The sequence below is a fragment of the Betta splendens genome, chromosome 10 (genome assembly GCF_900634795.4).
Source record: "Betta splendens chromosome 10, fBetSpl5.4, whole genome shotgun sequence".
NCBI classification, from domain to species: Eukaryota; Metazoa; Chordata; class Actinopteri; order Anabantiformes; family Osphronemidae; genus Betta; species Betta splendens.
This window is the reverse complement of record NC_040890.2, coordinates 18072654-18092754: the sequence shown is the minus strand read 5'-3', so window position 1 is coordinate 18092754 and position 20101 is coordinate 18072654. Positions and strand designations below refer to the sequence as shown.

The following is a 20101-nucleotide window of genomic DNA, read 5'->3' as shown; positions in this document are numbered from 1 at the left end:
AGGAGCCGCTCCGCCTGTGAAGCCGGTGCTTCTTCTGCCCTGCAGACTTATCCTGCTCCGACCTGGACAAAGCATGCGCCGCGTCAGCGCTTTCTCCTGCAGCCTGGCACTCTGTTTACTTTTGCAAGACACTGAGCTGAATGGACTTTAATAAATACCGTGGCCTGCGAGTCAGGGAGCCATCTGAGCCTGTCACAACTCGTAAGCGGGCCGGCGCACCAGTTCAGACCAGTGACTGGACGCTCACTTAACGGATGAGTGGGTGCACGGCTCTCGTGCCCTTCGGAGGCTGCGCCGGTCAGAAAAACGCGAGCAATCAGCGCCGCGCGCACCCACCGGGCCCCTCGTGCACACTTCAACCCCCTGTTCAGGTTCAGCGGCTGAAGCAGCGCAGCCCAATAGGAATCGATGGGCAATAGATGCACCGGGAGCTGCATTAGAGCTCTAATTTGCTGGAAGACTTCCAAGCAGTCCTGAAATCCATTTGCGGAGGGTTTTATGTTGCCATCTATAGGCAGGTCACATCCTGCTGTGGCTTGAATTGATTTAGACACCTGTAGAGAGCAGGACAAATGGAGAAAGGAGCCAATATTAGAAATGACACTTGCAGAGCACAGGTGTGATGAGAGCAGGAGAAGGAAAATGGAAGGATTAAAGATCCCATCTGTGGAACTCTTTTAATACCGGCTGGTTTGAAGACTGTTTTGGATCCTAAGGTCGTGCTTGTGTAACATGAAGCAGCAGCATTTGGTCCCTGATCACATTAATACAGTGGAGTTTGACAGCATGTCGGTTGTTTTATAGCCTTTCATGGTTCAGGCTCATATTATAACTGATTATGTCTTCAAGTCTTTCAGATTTTAGTCTTTCGATTTGCTACAAACCAGTGTCTGTTCTGATATTTTATCTAAATGTTTTTTACTCTTTATCATTATTATTTGCTCTGGATCAACGAACACTCTGCAAAATGTCCCTTTTAAGTAAGTGAAGGTGGAGAAAAGGACAAATGCAAAGTGCAACTATGTTTTGCGTAAGTGAGTAATGTTGGAACCCAGACGCCGTGAATGTGTTTGACATTAAAGGAAGGAAAACTCTGAAACGCGACGCGGTGTCGGGTGAAAGGCCGGTGGTCCTGTGCAGCGTGGAATCGGACCGCGGCTCCAAGTTGGGCTCTGTTGACTTCTCTTTTTCTTGCCGGTGTGTTTCGGGGTTTAACTTGAAGTTGCTGAGAATTCCACAGTGGTTTCATCCGGTGTTAATCTTCAGAGATTTGCATTAGTGTCCAGAGACACCTTTGATCTTTCTAAAGACTTTGATTGGATGTGTGAAGGAGGGGGCCACTTTCCCATCATGCACCCACTGGATTAAAGGAAGCAAGGCAGGGTTATTTATAATGTTGGAAGTTGTGTTCAGGTCAGTGCAGGCTTTCAGAAGCAATCAAACAGACTTCAGCGGCAGTGGCTCAGAGACAGAGGAAGGGGGCGGGCGCCCGGGTACCGCTTCAAACCCGGTGAACCTATGACGCCAGCGCTCGCTGTTTGGGTGCTTGGTCTTTGTGAGCTGGCGCTGGATGAGTGGAAGCTCAGGAGGAGAGGGGGAAAAGCCGAGCTTGGTGGGAGAAAGGCCCGAAGCCTGAAACCCAGACTCAGATTGGAGTCGGTGCCGGAGCCGCGGACCCTCTCGCCCTCGTCCCCACCAGCAGCCTCTGCAGCTGCTCTCAGCTCTCCCTCCATCACAGCCTCACCTCTCAGGAGAAGCCGAGCTTGTAAACACGGCCTCGGTGACGCCTGAAACACGTTTAACGCGCTGCAGCCGGAGCGGCTCTCTCGTGGAGCAGCTGCCAACTCTGCCCGCCCGCCTGCCAGCAGCGCCGGCACACATTTGCCATTAATTTGTGGCACCTGACAGCCGAGTCTGCTGGGTACCTTCTGTCTGCACCACTTTTCTGCTCCGCGCCTGCGAGGGACATGTCCTGCCCTTGTGAGAATAAGCCTGAAATATGGTTAGGGAAGAGAATGGGACAAAATGGGCGCCGCGGGCTGTTACATTCTGTGCGTATGTAGGCCAGGCCACATGATTTGGTGCAAAGTTGTGAGGCTGGGGTTGAAGTCCGCAGAGTAGAGCCTCCGCACCTCCGACCGCGGGAACACATTCAACGCAGCCACGTCCGAACCAGAACGGGGCTCTGGGAGAGAAGCCAAGAAGGAAGCGGTCGCCTGCCAGCGTGCGGAGGGTTAATTAGCCATTAATCACTCATTCACCACGTCAGCCTGAATTTAAGGCTGTGCTCGTTTCCACAGTGGAGGACCCCAGATGTTTACATCCTCCCAGCAGATGTTTTACTGTAAAAACCCTTTTTGCTGGTGGTGGACACTAACCCCCCCCCCCATAGGGCTGAGCTCAATCAGTCCTTTAACTGGATCCAACAGAAGCTTTTTATTTTAGTGTCCCGTCTTTTGCCTGTAGGTTGTTCTATTGTTCTTTTTTTCCACTGTGAGACGACGACTGCCTGATTCATTTCCAAACGCTGCGCTTTCATGATGATCTGTTATCGGCGGCGTTCCGAACCGCGGCGTCATGTCATCACCTGGAATGACACGCGCCATCTTTCAAAGTTCATGTTTCTCAGGTTAGCCTTTCTGAGCTCGCTGACATTCACATTTGTTTCAGGTCACTGCGGACGGAGACGAATGCGAAACGCACGAGGGAAAAGACCAACGTTGGAGATGTTTACAGAGGGAAAGAGACATCCCCATTAACGTATGGATGCGAGTTATTCTCTTATTGATGAGCCTGACATTCCCCTCAGTAATGGAGCCTGTGGTGAGTTGGCGAAAGTGAGAAGCAGTACGTGAGCTCGCGGCGGCGCTCCTCGAGCGCTCGCAATCAATGCTGCCGCAGCACTCAGCCGCTGATGGACGCGCGCCCTGGACGGGTTTTACCATCAGCAGCGTCGTCGCCCGCCATGAGCGCCGGCCTCGCGTTGCAAACACAGTACGAGCTGCAGCGAATGAGCTGCGAGGCCGAGCGCTAGCCTGTCGGCGGGCCACGCTTACAGCATGCAGGCGTTCGCGGCGCCGACCCGGTGGGACGTGACACTGGACCTGAGCCGCTGAAAGGAGGAGGCAGGAACGAGGCGTTTTGTCCTGTGTGTTTTTACACAGGACCCTCATTTGCCAGGATTAGTCCAGTGTAATAAAGATCCAGCCTGTGATAGCGCTGAATAACATTTCATAGCTGTCATCGTCACATGGATCATAATGCCCTAATCTTCTATGCATATTTAGCCTTAAAACAACATAACGTCCATGAACAGGCCGTCCTTTGTGGTGCGTGAATGTCAACATCCCTGTTTTCCCGTCCGCTCCCTCTGCCTGAAACCTTAAACCGCCGGACACCTGTTCTTTTGTGCGAGCTGGCATTTTACAGCAGGGTTTCTCAGACTCCCCTCGCTGTCGCTCGACCCTCTCTCTCTCTCTCTCCCCTTTACGTGTCGTCACCCGTCTCTCGCCCCCCTCCCCTCAAGCTGTCCCCCTTCTTTTCTGCTCTCTATTGTCATATCTCGCTCTGCCGTTCCTTCTCCCCAGCTCCATTTCCTCATCTGTCCATCTGTGGCCCTGCTTCTCTCTTCCAGGACCCTTCACTCGTTGTCTCTGCCCTCATTTCCTGTATCCTTTTTTTACTAATACCCAACAATCATCACTTGACTCTGTAGTTTTTCTTTTTCTATAATTCTCCCTCATCCGCCTTTATCTTCTCTTGTGACACCTTTTTTTCCACTTGCTCGGTTGCTTTAATCTTATTTGCTACGTCCTGTCTTCCCCCGTGTCTTTGTTACTCTTGCTTTATCTTTAACAACACTCCATCTTCTGCTCTTTGTGCTTTTCATTTACACTACATGATCAAAAGCACGCCATCATCATTTCTCATTCCAAACCTCGGTCATTACATTGTGCTTTCACAAGCAGGAGCCTCTGCCCGTGAAAAGGTTTTCCACACAGGTTTAATTTTTGATTCAGGACGCAGGGATTTGCTCTCATTCAGATTCAGACGCAGGAGAATCATCCAGCGCTGATGTCGGATGATGAGGCCCGGCTCACGGTTCCAGTTCCAGTTCAATCACACAACACACAACAGCAGTGCTGTGAAATCACCATTTACCCAACATAGTGTCCTTCCCCAGAATAAAGCATTGTTCAGCCCTAAACGACTTGGCCGGAGATCGTCTCTGTTCCTTGGTTCGTTCAGGAGCTAATGGCGGCTTTGGATCAATAGAGGAACATGCAGCTTCCACCAATCACTGTCTTTAGAAGCTATAAGGTCTAGAACTTGCCTACGTTCATGGTAGAATGAACACCCTGGTTTGTGCTGTGTTTATCAGTCAGGTGCTGGAGCCTGATGCTCACATTTAGTCACCATTTCTCCTCATCTCCAACCCCCTTCTCTGTCCCCGCTTGTGTGGAGGATGAGGTAAAAGAAAGTGGTGGGGGGGTAAAAACCCTCTAACCCTTTCCTCATCTCCTTTCTGTTTTGAAAGCTAGCCTTTGTGGAGCTCCCGGGAGCAGCTCCAGTGTCTCCAACCGCAGCCAGGGCCCTTTTCATCGGGAGAGGTTTGAAATCTAACTGACCCTATTCATGCACTGCCAGGCCTTTGCTTGTGCTCATGCCACATAATACGAGGCAATACAGTGGCTGGGGAATGCGAGTTATTCAGTGGAGGGGGAGACAACAGGGGAAGCGCACCAAAGGACTGAGAGCAGATCAACAGTGGCCAGTTCATAGTGCTGAGTTCTGATGTGCTGCTTGGAGAACGTCGTTACCTGGAGGCCGTCATTCAGCGACTGCACAGTGAAGCAGTTTTAAACGTTTTGGTTCGATTTTGTTTCCAATCACGGGTTTTAAAATAGAATTCAAAAAGAAATCTTTTTTCATTGTGTGCTTCCATGCTGTCGTCTTTTTTCTCGTCTCTCAAACAATGTGTCTTTCTCGTTGGCTCCGTTCGGAGAAGTGTTTTTTTTGTAGATAAACGTCTCCATCAGCTCAGACATGACAGTGATCACTGACTGCTCCACACGTTCATTTATCAGTGATGTTGGAATTAAAGTGTGGCCGTGGTTTCAGGCTGATCTGCAGCTCCAGCTGTTGCTCAATACTTCAATAATCACAGTTGCATCACTTCAGCGAACATGTTCATCTACTGTACAAAGACAAAGTGAATCACTCACAGACCCATTAAAGCACAGACCTAATAGCTTGACCGTGATGCAAAAAAAAAACTTTAAACTTCACCACAGCAGTGATGAGTCAGTTGCAGTTCCAACTAATTGGAATATTAGATCAAAAAATGAAAAGTTCCACTCAAGTTTGTGAAATGTTTTAAATAATCACTAAAACATCTACTGAGCTACTGAGTAGCTGACGTGGAAACATTTAAAACTTATTCCAGACCAGAGTTGTGTCTGTGTTAACTGGAGCATCCTGTTCTGAGGCGACGTGGCCTTTAAAGCCTGCAGGGCTCCATGAAGGACGTCCCTACAGGCCTGGCATCTTCAAGAGAAAAACCCCTGCTTCCACTTCACCAGCACCCTGCTGAAGGCAGCACCCCCTGTGAGGCGGAAGCATTCACCTCACTGCTTCCGAATCAGCGGATCATCATCATAATGAAAAACGATGCTGCGTTGAAGCTTACTGTATCTGGTTTATGTCGCAGAAGTGTTCATTTACCTGCATCTGAACATGAGCTCCAGCCTCGAGGTTTGTGTTCTCGACTGCTGGATGGAAAACATTAAACACGTCCACCAGCTTTGCACCACGTACAACAAACATAATCTCTGTAGGACAAACCTGCGTTGCTGTCGCAGCAACACACGCACCGGGTAGATGTAAAATGTGCTTGTGTCAATACAGACGAGCCAAGCGCTGTGTGTGTTTAAACTCTCCAATGGGACGGCACTGGGGCTTTAACGGGTCATAATGGGAACACCAAAGTGTGAAATATGTTATGCAAGGGAAGCAGGCGTAGCGGTGCAGCGAAGGGCTGCCGCTTGGCACTAAGTCCCCAGAGTCAGCAATACACGGAGCACCAAAGCAAACACGCCGCTGACATTCAGCGTTGGCCGCAGCAGCGCCAGCGGCAGCTTCAGCTTCAGCGCCAGCATCAGCGCCAGCAGCAGCTTCAGCATCAGCAGCAGCAGCAGCAGCAGCAGCAGCATCAGCAGCATCAGCATCAGCGCCAGCATCAGCGCCAGCATCAGCGCCAGCAGCAGCTTCAGCAGCGCCCTGCGGAGGTGGCCGGGTGAGGAGGGGGCGGAGGGTGAGGAGGGTGAGGAGGGGGCGGAGGGTGAGGAGGGTGAGGAGGGTGAGGAGGGTGAGGAGGAGGGCAGGGGCCTCGGACAACGAGCCCCACGAGGGCTCATTGTTCACAGCTCGTCATGTGCAAATATAATAAATTACACTAGTTCATTGGAACAGTAGCTAAGTTACAGAAATGTGGCTCATCAGACCCTCGGAGCGGGAGAATTCACTTTCATTGACTCGTGATGAAAAGTCACAGCCAGAAGTAAATGCTCATTCTTTTGTAGTAGCTTTGGTTTGTGTAAATTATTATCAGCCATTTGTGTAACTAGGCCACAGCTCATTCATTTTCTTCACACTCACTCAGACAAATGTCAAACGATGTTGCTCCGGACACCAGAAATACTTTATTAGAAGCAAGTGCTGTGACAGTGTGAGATGATGAATAATCATAATCACGTCCTGTTTGATGCCTCCATCACTGAGGGCGCGCTGGCCGTTCGCCAGTCGTCACGCTGACACTGTTAATTGAAATGGAAACATAGTTAGAGCGCAATTATTCACGCTGCCCTGACGGCCAGAAAAACCCAGGAACTGGGCTTGAGCCTTTGAAACAGAACAGGTGGCAGGTTAACATTAGGAAAACGTAAGAAAGTCCTTTCTTTCAGTCGAATTAGTGAGACGTCGTATTTGTGCCCCAAGATAAACATGCAAACCTTAATTTGGGTTAAAAGGTCTGATTTATTAAGGAACATTCACCTTCAGTACTGGATTTCACTGGAAGTGAGTCAATGCAGGCGACTGCAAAGAAATTAGTTTTGAAAGCAACTTTAGCAAAACTGGAGAAATGGGCTGTAAGATGCGTTTTCATGCAAACTCTGACTTAAACAACTGCACTGAGTAAAAGCGGAACAGGACACGCGCTCCATGCGTCTGATCGATCATTTGAGGTGTGTGAAGCCTCATCCCGCCCCCCCCGGACGCTGACCTCTGGGCTGCGTGCCGATCCGGTTTCCAGGACGGGCCCGGCTCCCGTGCCACTGACACACAAACCATTTGAGCTCCGCACACATCCCAGGAAAAACTCATCTGGACACACTCAGCCATAATAGCGTCACGCTTGGATTGGCCCTGTGAGCACTGTCATGGCCTGTTGAGCACAAAGAGGGGTATTTGGTGGCAGGGGCTGTGAAATAACAGACGGATGGGGAGGTGGGAACGGCAAAGCAGCAAAATACACTAAAGCAGAGCGGTGTGTGATCAACAATAACACTAATCAAGACCATCGAGACTACGATGAAAGGATTTCAGCCGATTTGTGTGTCGCCTGGTGATTGCTCCATTGTCTTGTCCCCTCTGCAGACAGGAGGATGTAGCCAAACCTGGAGGCTAAATGGTGAACTCAAGAATCATCTCCTTTATTGTCAAAAAAAAAAAAAAGCGCTGACCACCCCTTCGTCCTGCAGGCACTTCAGAAAAGCAAACAAGCAGCTCCAGGAATAGCTGCGGCATTGTTGAGGCCCCGCGTTTCATAAGGGCCCTCCCCTCCTCCTGGCCTTCTCCCTGAGTTTCAATCCCAACCTGAATGAGGCCCGAACAAAGAGGAGCTGTCAGTGGTCTGCAGGACGTGCTGGATTAAGCTGAGAAATGAAGACCTGTCGCAGGCTTCAGCCAAATAGACTGTGTGTAGCTAAGAGCCAGTGGCAAGGTGCCACATGTCTTTTATGACGGCTTTTTAATAAGCTCTAATTAAATATCCGTGGGCTCAGTAATTGTCCGGGGGTAAGAGGTGGATCACTGGCCACCAAAGGCATGAATAACAAGAAATGAGTGCAATAAAGTCCCAGGGGATAACCTGCTTTAGCCACTGGTTTCTGTGTTACAGCCAGTGGAGTGGGTGCAAACCAAACATGACCACGCAAACCCTGTTCTGCCGATAATCCTCGAACTGCAGAATAGAAACGGGACGTGAACGTCTCCGCATGTGTAGGAAGAGCTGAGCCCGGACCTCCGGTCAGCAACGGAGCTGTTGGATCTGATGTTAGGAGCGACTCTGACCTCTGACCTGATGCTGCCGCCGCCACCGTGCCCGTTTCGTGACCGCACTGTGGGATAATGGGCTGAAATTCATCTCATGAGAGAATGCTTTTATTTGCTCCAAATAGAAAATGAGGTCCAGTCATTCAGATGAGTGGTCTCTTGGTGTTGGTGCAGACAGGAAGCGGATCCTCAGTGGTGCCTGCTGCTTCTGTCCATCTGCGGAACCAGAACCAGGTCCCGATGCCCAGTTGTCCTTTCTTTTCCTACAGCAGCGGTGACTGCTGTAGGAAAAGCCTCACCGCGGAGCTTCTGATTCATCGTTTCGTGTCACATTCCTGTGCACAGTCCGTGTGAGCACCTTCCAGCAGGAACAATTCCTTCCGCCTGGCTGTGTTTTATTCATGGGTGTCTTTGTCTGCTCCATTAGGCAGCTGAGGCACAGCTCTGCTCCACTCCAGGAGGATGTATAGCATGCGGTACGATGGGGAAAAGGAGCGATCGGCTCCTGTGTGCGACCTTAAAGTGTTTGTTTTTATATACAGACCTTGGATATAACATATAGTTTTAGATTCAGAAGATGCTCACGGTCTGAAGGGACAAAATGTGCAGACGTTTGACTGTCGAATGAGCAAAATGGCACAAGTTGCAGATTTCTATCTTATGTATAGTTGGCCCTGTGTTTATACAGGTAGAACCACATGCACGTGTGTTTCATCATAACGTACATGACACAGTATTGTATTTTCTATTTCTATTATGTGCTGCCTTATATTTGCAGCCTAAACTCATTCTTTCACGCAGACATTTTCTTTGGAGCAGCTGAGACATGTTCCTCATTTGGCACCTGAAGGCCGCTAACTGTCGTCCTGTCTCATTGCTTTTACGGCCGCTGTCGAACTGGAATTATAGCTGGCGTAATATCTCCCCTGCTTTTAAATCAAATTGTTTACAGACTGGTTTGATCTGCCGGCTGAAGAGTGGAGGAGTCGGCGAGAAGAGGCAGGGAAGAATGTGCAACGAGGGAAAAAGGAGAGGGAAACAAGCCGGAGACACGAAGGGAAAGCGACGCCTGCACTTGTCTGAACTGAGCTGCAGGTCTGTCTCACGGCTTAAACATTCTGGGGGATGAAATGTGCCCACGCCGCTCGGATTCCTTTCGCTGCTGAACCTGCAGCTTCAGCAGTGTGAGCGTCAGGCATCAATGGGCTGCATTGTGTGATCTTATTGTGTCGTCTCATGATGTGATCACGCTGCGGAATTGTTTTACGGAAAATGCTGTTTATTGTAATGAAGCATCGGGGCAACAACACGGTGATGCAGCGTATGGAGCCTGTGACTCGCTGCATTCCTCCATTGTTCGCCGTCGCTCCTCAAGACGGAGATCATTTATTTTGCTCACGGGCGAAGCTCCGCAGCTGCAGAGCACAGCGGCTCGAACCCGCTGCTGTTCACAGCGTCACCTGACACTCGCTGCCCGTCACAGGCGCCTTGTACTGCAATCCGTCTGCGCAGACTCTTCCTTCATGTTCATGTTTACATTGTGGGGATTGAGAAGAACTGACAGAGAACACGGGTGATTTAAAAGCGCAGCACAAACACGCTTCCACACGTCCATAAGTCCATGAATTGTTTCATTAAGCGAAGGGGAGATACTGTTACAGTAATAAGTCAGAGGGTCCACGGCTGCTGTTGCTAACGCTCAACAAAAACTGGAATGCAGTGAAGGTCAGATTCCATTAGAGACGTGTTATACAACCCGGGGAGGGTGGGAAGGCACAGAGCACGGCTTTCACTCGCTTGCTTTGCTGACTTCAGACGCAACACAAATTCCTCAGGGGTATTTATCTGTAGCCAGGTGATTTCCAGCCCTCGCCGTGCTGTCCTCGAGCCGCGAGGGCAGCGAGGAGAAGGAGGAGGACCCGGTTCATCTGCAGCCAGGTGAACTGTTTCAGAGACGCGGACGGCTTTGTGTTTATTGTCCAGCTGATTTACAGGCGAGTGTGTGCAGATAAAATAAGAGCGACACGTGGGCTAATCTATACCCACAGCACGGACAGGAAGGACTGAAGGCAGGAGGAGACAAACGAGGACGGAGATGGAGGTTTTTAAACTCAATCATACCTTCTCCTCCAACACACGCGTCCCCTCTATCACACGTCCGCTCTGCTTGTGACAGAGGATACAATGCTATCTGACGCCTCATCCGAAGTAGGATGAGGCTCAGGGCACAAATAGAACATTTCAGCACGGCGTGCATGAACAGCAGGACCCGACTTCCCTTATCGCGCATCTAAATGACGCGTCCTTCGTGTCAATTCCAGTGCGCGGTCGGGAAATGCAACATGGGATTGAGAGAGACATTTATTTTATGTGCCCAACCCTTCAAACACAGCTCTCACTCTTATTATTTCTGCCCGCCACCCCCTCTGTGATAACAAAAGGGCTTGTGTTTGCAGAGCCGACCGTGCCGTCAGTTTGATACACTGAGACATTAGCATTTAGATAACCCCTCTGAACACGGGAGACGGAATAAACACTGTGAATGATCACAAGTTACACTGTGAATTAACATAAGTTTGTTCCTTATCCTCTAAAAGAAAGGAAGCAGCGGACAACAACAGGAACATGTGGTTTGTTGTGCTCGCCTGGCGTTTCTGAACCAGAGCAGCAGCGAGGAAGCGAATCAAACAGAGCGTCTGCGACGTGAGTGAAGCAGCAGCTTCTGTTGTGGTGAATGAGAAGGAAAAACGCTTGCGTATCAGTAACATGTGAATAATGACTGTATGTCTAAGAAAACTGATTAGACAGCAGCACACGTCTGTATGTGATACAACCGTGAACCTGAACCAGGCGGGAGCCACGTTGAGCTGCCAGTGTCCCATCAGTCCTCACTCTGGGTCTGAACTCGAAGCCCACGCTGTATTTTCTCCTCTCGGCCCGTGAACTTTGCTGCATTCGACTTCATAATGAAACAGTTTAATGAGGTAAACATCACCCAGATATCTATAAATCTGCTCAATATGCGATTCCAGTTGCTCTCATTTTAGTTGCTCTGTTATCGAATGCGCGATTCTTTCCCTGAGCTCGTATCATTTTCACAACCAAGCTTTTTATGTGATTTGCGTCACCGGCGGATAAAAAAAGGCTGGAACCTCGCTGAACTCAATCGGGGCGTCACGCTGAGAAGCGACCGGGTGTTTTTAAGAGCTTATAGAAGCAGATGTCATCAAACCATCTAGTGTTTTCATTCAAGGTCATTCTGCGTTTTCATTTGTTGTGATTTCGACAAACACTGGAGCTGCGCAGAGACGCGTTGCTGCTGCGGGGACACCCCCGGGCAATCAGTATTCCAGTCACCTGCTGCACAGCATAAGCACCACGCTAGCAGGCTGTGGCCACAGGCTCCCGACACGCAGCCCACCCATGCGTGGACCCACACACAATCAGCCACACACGTTTTTTCTAAAGCTGCACCTACAGCGGGTTCTTGGCCTGCGAGAGGGGGGGGGGGCGACAGATGATTAAAGCTCGACAAAAGGTTTGGCGTCGCGACAGCATGCCTGCAAGTCAATCAGCAGGGCGCAATACGAGCACCTTGCCCAGATTCCAGGTAATGGAGAATGGGGGGGGGGGGGTGGACAGAGTGATGTTGCACAACGCGATCAACTTTCAAGATCACTTTGAAGTCCAAAGTTAGAATTTACTCCCTCAGGAAAAGAAGCCAAGGGCATTTTTGTTGGACAACACTAGTGATTAAATAGTTAGAGGGTTTTCCTCCCCGAGCACTCGAATAACAAGCGTTTTCATTCAAACCTGCCGCGGTTGAAGCTCCTGACGGCTGTGAGGGGCGCGCGTGGTGGCAGGTGGTGGTTAACATTTCAAAGTGTGTTTTCCAAAGGGAGCGGCAGCGGGATAAACACAAACACTGGACCGGAGCTGCACAAAGAGCTCACCTGAATCAGAAGCGCGGCGGTGACAGAGCCGGGGGGGCGGAGCCGGGGGCGGAGCCTGCGGGCACGAGAACCCGAGCCGTCACGCGCCGCTCACGCTGCGTCGTCACGAGGGCGCCTTGTCATTGATGCGTCGACCGCAGCTGCTGGCGGTGCAGCGGCCGAGCCAAGTGTGAGCCGTTGCCATCGATGACTGATGACCCGCAGGGACCGCGTGGCTGAGCGCGTGCATGCGTGCGAGCGTGCACGCTCATGCATGTGTATGAGGTGCACGTCCGCGTGAGCACCAACACCCACCTCACCCCCTGCACCCCTGCCTGTCAGTAGCGTGGGCCTCTGATTGGGGGCCCTGGGCTCGGTTGCCACGGAAACTGCACCAAAGCAAACAAAGGGGTGGAACGGAGCCTGGGGAATACAGTGACACAAAGGGGCTACCACAGCTAGCACGGTGGAAGATTTCAGGAGAGACTCGCACAAAGCCGAGCTGCCAGTAAACAGGCGTGCGGAGGGACGTAGCGTGTTGTGCTGCTATTAACAATGCAGCTCCTCGACACCGTCGCTGCTGCAGCCTTTCACAGTAATTCCCCGTCTTGTCGGAGCCTTATCGCCTCGGAAATGCTTCATTAACATATGCAAATGACGGCGTCGGCGATTAGTTAAATTTCAGTTGTCTTCCGTCATTCTCCCGTAGATGCAGTTCGCTCTGAAGTCACCGCTTATCTCTGCGTTTCTTCTGTCACGTTGCATTGGCTCACTGTAAACCGATGAGGCTCTAATACCACTTTAAATCCTATTGAGGCTCAGAACGAAAGCGGCTGCAGATCTCTTCTCACCAGCTCCAACAATAACAGCAAAACAATACGGTTATGATTGACTATTGCTACTTAACATTAACCCGATTACGGCAAATTGAATTCCAGGAACCTAATCTCCACGTCTGTAATAAGTGTTTGTCCCGTGTCATTTAAATCATTCAGGATTTCCTGTAATTCCAGGGAAGAAGAAACGAAAGCAGACATGGGGACATACGGGAAGTCATTGTGCTGAAGCGGGGGATTATATTTTCCTGGGGGGCTGTGGTTGGTCCTGTCCACTGAGACTCATTAAGAATGGCCTTGACATTAAGGGCCCTCTCTCTTTCAACCTGTTTGCCGCCACGATGCTGAGATCAAACGCAGAGCCATAGGTGAGGGCACTCTCAATGGCCTAAAGCTGGTCATTCATCCTTTTTAAAGACAGGAAATCGGGCTAAATGGAGGCCCGGCTCCGCCTCCTCTTCGCTAAAGAGGCTTCTGAAGTTGCAGAGTTTTTGCAGTAAAGAATTTCAAGTGGCCGTGGGCCTTTGAGGGGCAGCGCAGAGCCAATAAAACCCAGGATTACGTGTGTCAAAGCAACACACCTGCATTTCATGCGTTGCCAAGGTCTTTTCCTAATCACCGCTAACTCCAGGCAGCTCAGAGCAAATGCTCCCTTTTTTCCGGGGGAAACTCGACCCAAAACAAATTTATTTCAGAATAGGTTTCGTGTGTTCTCACTCGTCTCGTGTGCTCGTGGTTCGAACGCCCCAGGGAAAATAAACGGCTGTTGTTTGACTTTAGGAGCTGACGTTTCAGCCTTGACGTCCAAAGGCTGTGGTCGGACCCTGGGCTCGTGCCTCTCCTCCAGCTGCCGTGGCTGTAAATACTTGAACACTGAAATGAATGTGTAAACTCTGTTCTGGGCATCACGTCTAAGCGTCTCCTCACAGTGTCCTCTCTCTCTCTCTCCGTCTGTGACAGATGTGTGATTGATTCCAGTGGTGCTGGCTGATCTGCTCACGTGGAGACTCTCGTACAGTAGCGAAAGGTAAATTGGACGCCGACGCCGCAGTCCGTCTGTACTGTAAATAGGCACTGATAAATTATTTTCCGTGACAGACTTGGACATGAATGATGGACCGCGTGCTGCTCGAAGAACGACGCACACAATCCGTACAACCACCGCATCGATCCAGCTACAAATGCTGCTCCTACGCGTCAGGACACTGCTGCACGTCCTCCACATTCACCTGCAAACCTCTGTCTCGCTCTCATTTACGAATCAATATTTAGTTTTTTTCCCCCGTGACGTTTTATAGTGTTTCTCACCTAATTGTAGAAACTAGTAAAGACGTATTTCTACCCCAGAGAATAAAGCATCAGTCACATAAACATTTCTGGGAAGCATAAATTATCCTAAATGGCAACATTAGCCTGATGGCCAAATAACATTAGTGCGATGCTCAGTGCACTGGGAAAAGCTTTATGAGTCCAGCGTTTCCCGTGTTCACTGTTCACAAAAACAAGCTCATGAGCTAATTTAACATCTAAATTAAGCTTAAGCATCTTTTAAACACATTCCAGCCAAAGAAGATATGATTTAATGTGTTTGCATCCACTGCTGTCAGTGCAGTCAGGAAAACATTGCAGAAGAGCAGGATGTAATGGGATGAGGCCAATTAAGTGTCAGTCAAAGCCCAAAGAACAATAACACAACTAGACAGTGTGAAAGAAATGAGATACTGTATGTGTGTTTTAGTTTATTAGTCTGCGTCGCTTCCCTCCAGTAAAGTCCATATGTTCATCCTGCATCTATTCACTCTATCGATTATCAGTAGTTACAGCGTATGTTCATTCCTCCTCATCGTCTCCTCCCACAGTAACACTGGTAAAGATGTGGTGTTAATGTTGTGCAGCAGAAGCTCCCAGTCCTATTTATCCACTGCATCAATTAGAGACACTGCCTCAAAGGTGAACTGGGCTCACAGCTTTTAGATTTGACACTAAAGTAAAGACTCCATTATGAGGAGCTCGTCTTCCTGACTATAGTTACACTGTCTGAACTATCAGACAACAAAAGCAAAGTAAAATATTCAAAACTGCAGAGACCAGTGACCTTGAATCACTGCGGCACAATACAGCAGCTCTCTTACATTTTCCAATCTAATAATGTTTTTGAGAGAAGACGCTCCGCTTTTCTTCATTTCACACATTTGAGAGGAAACTGGGTCATTTTCATCATTTGAATCTCATGAAGTAACCAGGCCAGCAGTCTGCCAGGTACATGTAGGTCAGAGTCCGTCCGGGCTCCCGTGTGGTTTCTGACCGGAGCTTCCTCTTCACTGTCACTCCTGATTAATTTTATAATCCCCGTGTGCTAATTCTCCAAGTAGTGCAGCATGATAATTACTAATTGGGTAAATATTTCATTAGACGAGTATGGAACTGGGGTGAGATGCTGATTTCTGAAGCAGTTTGGCAGAAAAGGCTTCAAGAGCGTGAAGGGACAGCGATGTCACCATGAACCCACGTCCGCACAGTTATTAGCTCAGAATAAAATTAACGTTAAGCTCCTGTTCTCCAGGCTTCATAGAAAGACTTGGAACAAATATAAGCCTGAGCGTTGGGAGCGACGCTGGGACACATCTGGCTCAGTCTAGTATTTAGTAGATCGTACCAATGAGGAAGTCTTTCGATTAGAACTAGGAAATTGCTTCTGTCAAGAACACTCAACAGGGGAACGTAGCTCTGCCTTGAACTGGGTCTCCGCTTGAGAAGAGGAGTAATCTAACGTGGCATCTTGATAACATTTATCATGGAAAAGAAAGGCAGGATACGTCCCAGCGCCAGAGGACGTTGGCTTTTGTATTTCCTCGGCCGAGTCGGGCCGCGCCTCTAATGCGTTGAATGTGCTCAGAGCCGCCCGCTTCCTCTTTGGATTCTCTCCGGTCCTGATCAAAGAAAGTGAAATTGCCTCCGTAGCCGCGGCTAACTGTGATTTACAAAACACAATCAGAGGCTGCACAGCTGCATTGTCCCAGCGTACTGCGGATGTGGGCTGCACATGTTCCAATTAGGCTCTAAATGTTTAATAAGCACAATGAATGTGCAGCATGAAATGTGCCGCGTGGGGTTTCAGACTGTAACTCACTCTGTGGGCTACCTTTACCTTACGGGGGACAAAGTCCTTTGTAAAGGACTCAGACATTCCTTTTGTAACCACTTTAATGGCCAGTGCCTCCTGGTCAAGAGGTGCTGGCTGAATGGACTAATTCTGGAGGATTAGTCCTCTGTGCTGGTGATCCAGCCACCAAACAAATGTGACCTTATGGTGCAGAATCTGTGGTGCAGCACAGCTATACATTGACTCCATAGGAGGGGGCAGCTCACTCAGGGGATTAGTGGGAATCAAGCATCCAGGCATAGCGCACCTTTTCTAGATTCTCTTTCTTGACTTAATAAAAAACACATCAGAGAAAGGGAAGCGGCGGCACAACAATAAAGCAGCGAGCACACGACAAAAGAGGCAACTCAGAGGAAGGTGAGCCACAGACGGGGAGCTGAACTCCACAGCCTGTCCTCCAGAGATGTGCTTTCAGTGTCCAGGGGCCTAAAGCAGAGCGCTCCAAGGTAGAAAAACACAAAGGGGAGGATATGCTAGAGGTGGAAAGCACAAAACCCCGGCTCCGCGTGTGTCAGGTGACCTTTTGTTCCCAACAGGACTCAGTTCTGCAGGAGTGCACAGCCAAATAAACAGCCATGTTCCCGAGCAGGCCCGGTCCACGGCTGGAGTGGAGTCTGACAGATGATACCTGAGAGGGGAACTGCAGCTTTTAGCTTGTTGTGCGTTTCCATGAAAAGAATCCTGCGATGAGCAGGATCTGTGATGTGTTTAGCATTTTTCCAGCCGTACTCAGGCGTAAAGCTGGAATGGGGCTGATTTATTGGGCAGAGCGGGGCTGCGGTTATTGACTCGCGTGCTCATATTTGCCGGGTTCTGAACAACTGAACACTGCACGCTGTGATTTCCCCGAGTGTTTAAACGTAAACAAACCAATCAACCAATCAATAAACACGACGGGCCCTGAGGCGCCGCCGAGCAACTAATAAACACAGAGAAGCACCGCGGTCACAGTCTCAAACATCATTAGCAGAAAATCCACAGGAAGACGGCGCTCGGCTGTTTCTGCTGTTTAATACAAAGCATCACAGGAACAGGAGACATATATCAAGATGTTCTTATTAATAGAACGTCAGAGCATGCACTGGTTTTGGAAGGACTGAAATGGGGTCTATGGCCCATTTCTCCTGCCGTCATTCAGTCCTTGCTTCACGTAGCTTCTGATGTGTGTGGCTCCACATCAGCTCCTTTAGCTTCATGTCTGCTTTAGCCCCTTTATCCCCTCACTTCTCATGAACCACAGGGGCTGTTAACATTATCGGCTTTATGACACGACTGGTAAAAATCACTGGGATGCCTCTAAGCCCTCCTTCACGTTATATCCTCTCACCATATTCTAATACGCTCTCTATTAAAACCCATTTATGACTGAAATGTGCTTAACGCAGTGGCTTTGTTATTGTCAGCGAGCCAATCGAATGTGAAATGACTCGCTGGGCGATGGGCCCCCTGCGGTGAACCTAGAGGCTGAGGGGTCTGCTGGCGGTGGACAGGTGGCTCCGCTGCAGAGGCAGGAGCTCACTGCAGAACCTTTGAAATCTCCTCAGCTGGAAAATGCGGCGGCTTTGAAGACAAGTAGAGGTCCGCGCTGCAAGCGATGACAGAGTCCTTCAGTGGAGTGCATTGACTTACAGTCTTAATGTTTGCAGAACGAGTGAAACATTCGGCAGCGCTAATGAAGCAATTCCCCGGTTTCTAAATTAATAAGACAGTTCAAGGATGATTTTCAATTAAATCCATTTCTTGAGACAATGTCACCTTGAAGTAGTGAAACACTGAGCTTGTGCTTGTTTCTCTATAACAAAACCACACACAAAGTTGCACACTACACGTTTTCTCATTAAATTGATTTCAAATTACCCCATCAGACAAACCACTTCAGAGCAGGTTCTACTCGGTCTTTATTCGGCTTTTAAAACATCTGAAACCCGTAAAAGCGGCGCAGTAGGAACGTTTGTTGGCGATTTATACTGGATGACACGCAGGGTTCACTGGATGCTGCACACGGCGCTTTACGACGCCGTGGCTGCAGAGCAGAACGCATTCATCAGTTAACGTTATCAGGCGGCAGCGTCTCCGCCGTGCACGGCGCCACGGACGGCGGTTCGGCTCAGAGCGGGTCGTAAACAGTGATTTGCAGGGAAATGAGCGTAAACAGACACCTCTGGCTGCTCGGCTCTTCACTGTCTGCAGGTGGGAGAAAATGAGTGGAAGCGCCTGAATGAAGCTTCCTCTGCTGTCTCCTCTGAGCAACTGTCCACTTATCTGACGCTCGCTGCTTTATGACACTTGACAGGTGAGTGCAGAGTCTGTGAGGGCAGCCTGTCTTCCTGAAGAAATGCCAGAGAATCTCAGCTGACCTCTGAGCTTCACATGGATCAGTGGCCGCAGATATTATCTGATCCACATGCGCAGACACGCATAGCAGTTCAGTGTGCTCGCACACACACACACACACACACACACACACACACACACACACACACACACACACACACACACACACACACACACACACACACACACATCCATCACAAGCTTTGCCAGTGCACTAATGATGCTGCTGATGTTAATGGGGAAGCAAACGCGCTCATGAAGGCAGCTAACTATGCTAATCATCGCGCTGATGCCCCGTAACAAGCCATGGTGTCAGTGAACCAGTCACTTCAAAACTTCTTCATATATCTGCATATTGAGCCAGTGACAAAGGCGCCCAGTCCTCTTCTCTGGTTTGTGAATCACTCAACCAGAACAGCCCTGATTCATGAGGTCTGACTTGTAATCAGATGCATTAACCTAAAGCAAACCAATCACATGCTAATATCAAATGATAAAATGCTTTATGAAAATGAAAAAAATACAAATACTGTAGCAACAAGTCAATTTGCATGCAAAACGAGACAAGACTAAGTGGAAGTGAGTCCAACTTCTTTGGACCGCAGCCTCGTTTCCAGCTCTCTGGCAGCCTTAAATATCATTTACCATCCTGCAGCTGATTACAAATCTGGGGTCTGGTTTCCTTTCTGTGTCTAAATATTAATAGTCTCCATTACATGAAAATTACTTTCATCTCCGACTCACATGGAGGGATTAGATTTTAATCAGCCCCTTAAATATGACTTTCTATTCCTGCAGATGGGAGAGGATGGAATGGAGCCTGATGGAGTCTTTGTTATCGCAGAGGCTGTAGACGCACAAACAAAAAGACGGAGCGACGCCAGGGAATGAAGCAACATAATGATGAGCTTCTGTCAAGGATCAATGCATCAATAAAGCTTTAGAAACAGCTTCTGAAAAGATATTTATTTGAATTACTGAACTTAAGTTCGGAGCCAAAGGCTGCATTTATGGAGTGTTTCTGTTCTCCCGCTCGTTCTATTAAAGTTGTAAACTGTAACGATATCAGAAGATGAATCCTCAGTCACAGCTGCTCCAAAATATCAATATCCTCAAAGTGATACTGAACTGGAGTCAGTCTGTTCCTTTGTCTCCTGTTGTTAGTGATGCTTGATTAAAGCAGTTTCTCATCTGAGGCTCAACCAGGCTTTACACTGTTATCTTTCTGAGCAAACACACGTGTTCTAATGCCGTTAAAATGAAAGGAAGGAATCATATTTCAGACAATAGTTAATAGAGATAATAAGAATAGAGACATTAAAGCTGTTTATGATCAACACATTTTCATTTGGACAAAAGTCCAAATGAGCTTTTGTATTTGTTGTTTGATTTTAAGGTTTTTGTTTATATTTTATCATCATCATCATCGTCACAGATTCAAGCGTGAGCGGCACTAAATGACAGCAGCTGAGCTCAATCAAGCCTGATGAGGCTGACGACGC

General features: G+C 49.0%; 1 long non-coding RNA gene across 1 annotated transcript; it reads left to right on the top strand.

The window, feature by feature from the left end:
- Positions 1-12728: 12728 nt before the first annotated feature.
- LOC114864550 (uncharacterized) lies at positions 12729-15503 on the top strand. The gene is made up of 4 exons (XR_003787344.3): positions 12729-13470; positions 13883-13960; positions 14063-14129; positions 14201-15503. It is a non-coding gene; the product is annotated as an uncharacterized LOC114864550 (long non-coding RNA).
- The last annotated feature ends 4598 nt before the right edge of the window (positions 15504-20101 follow it).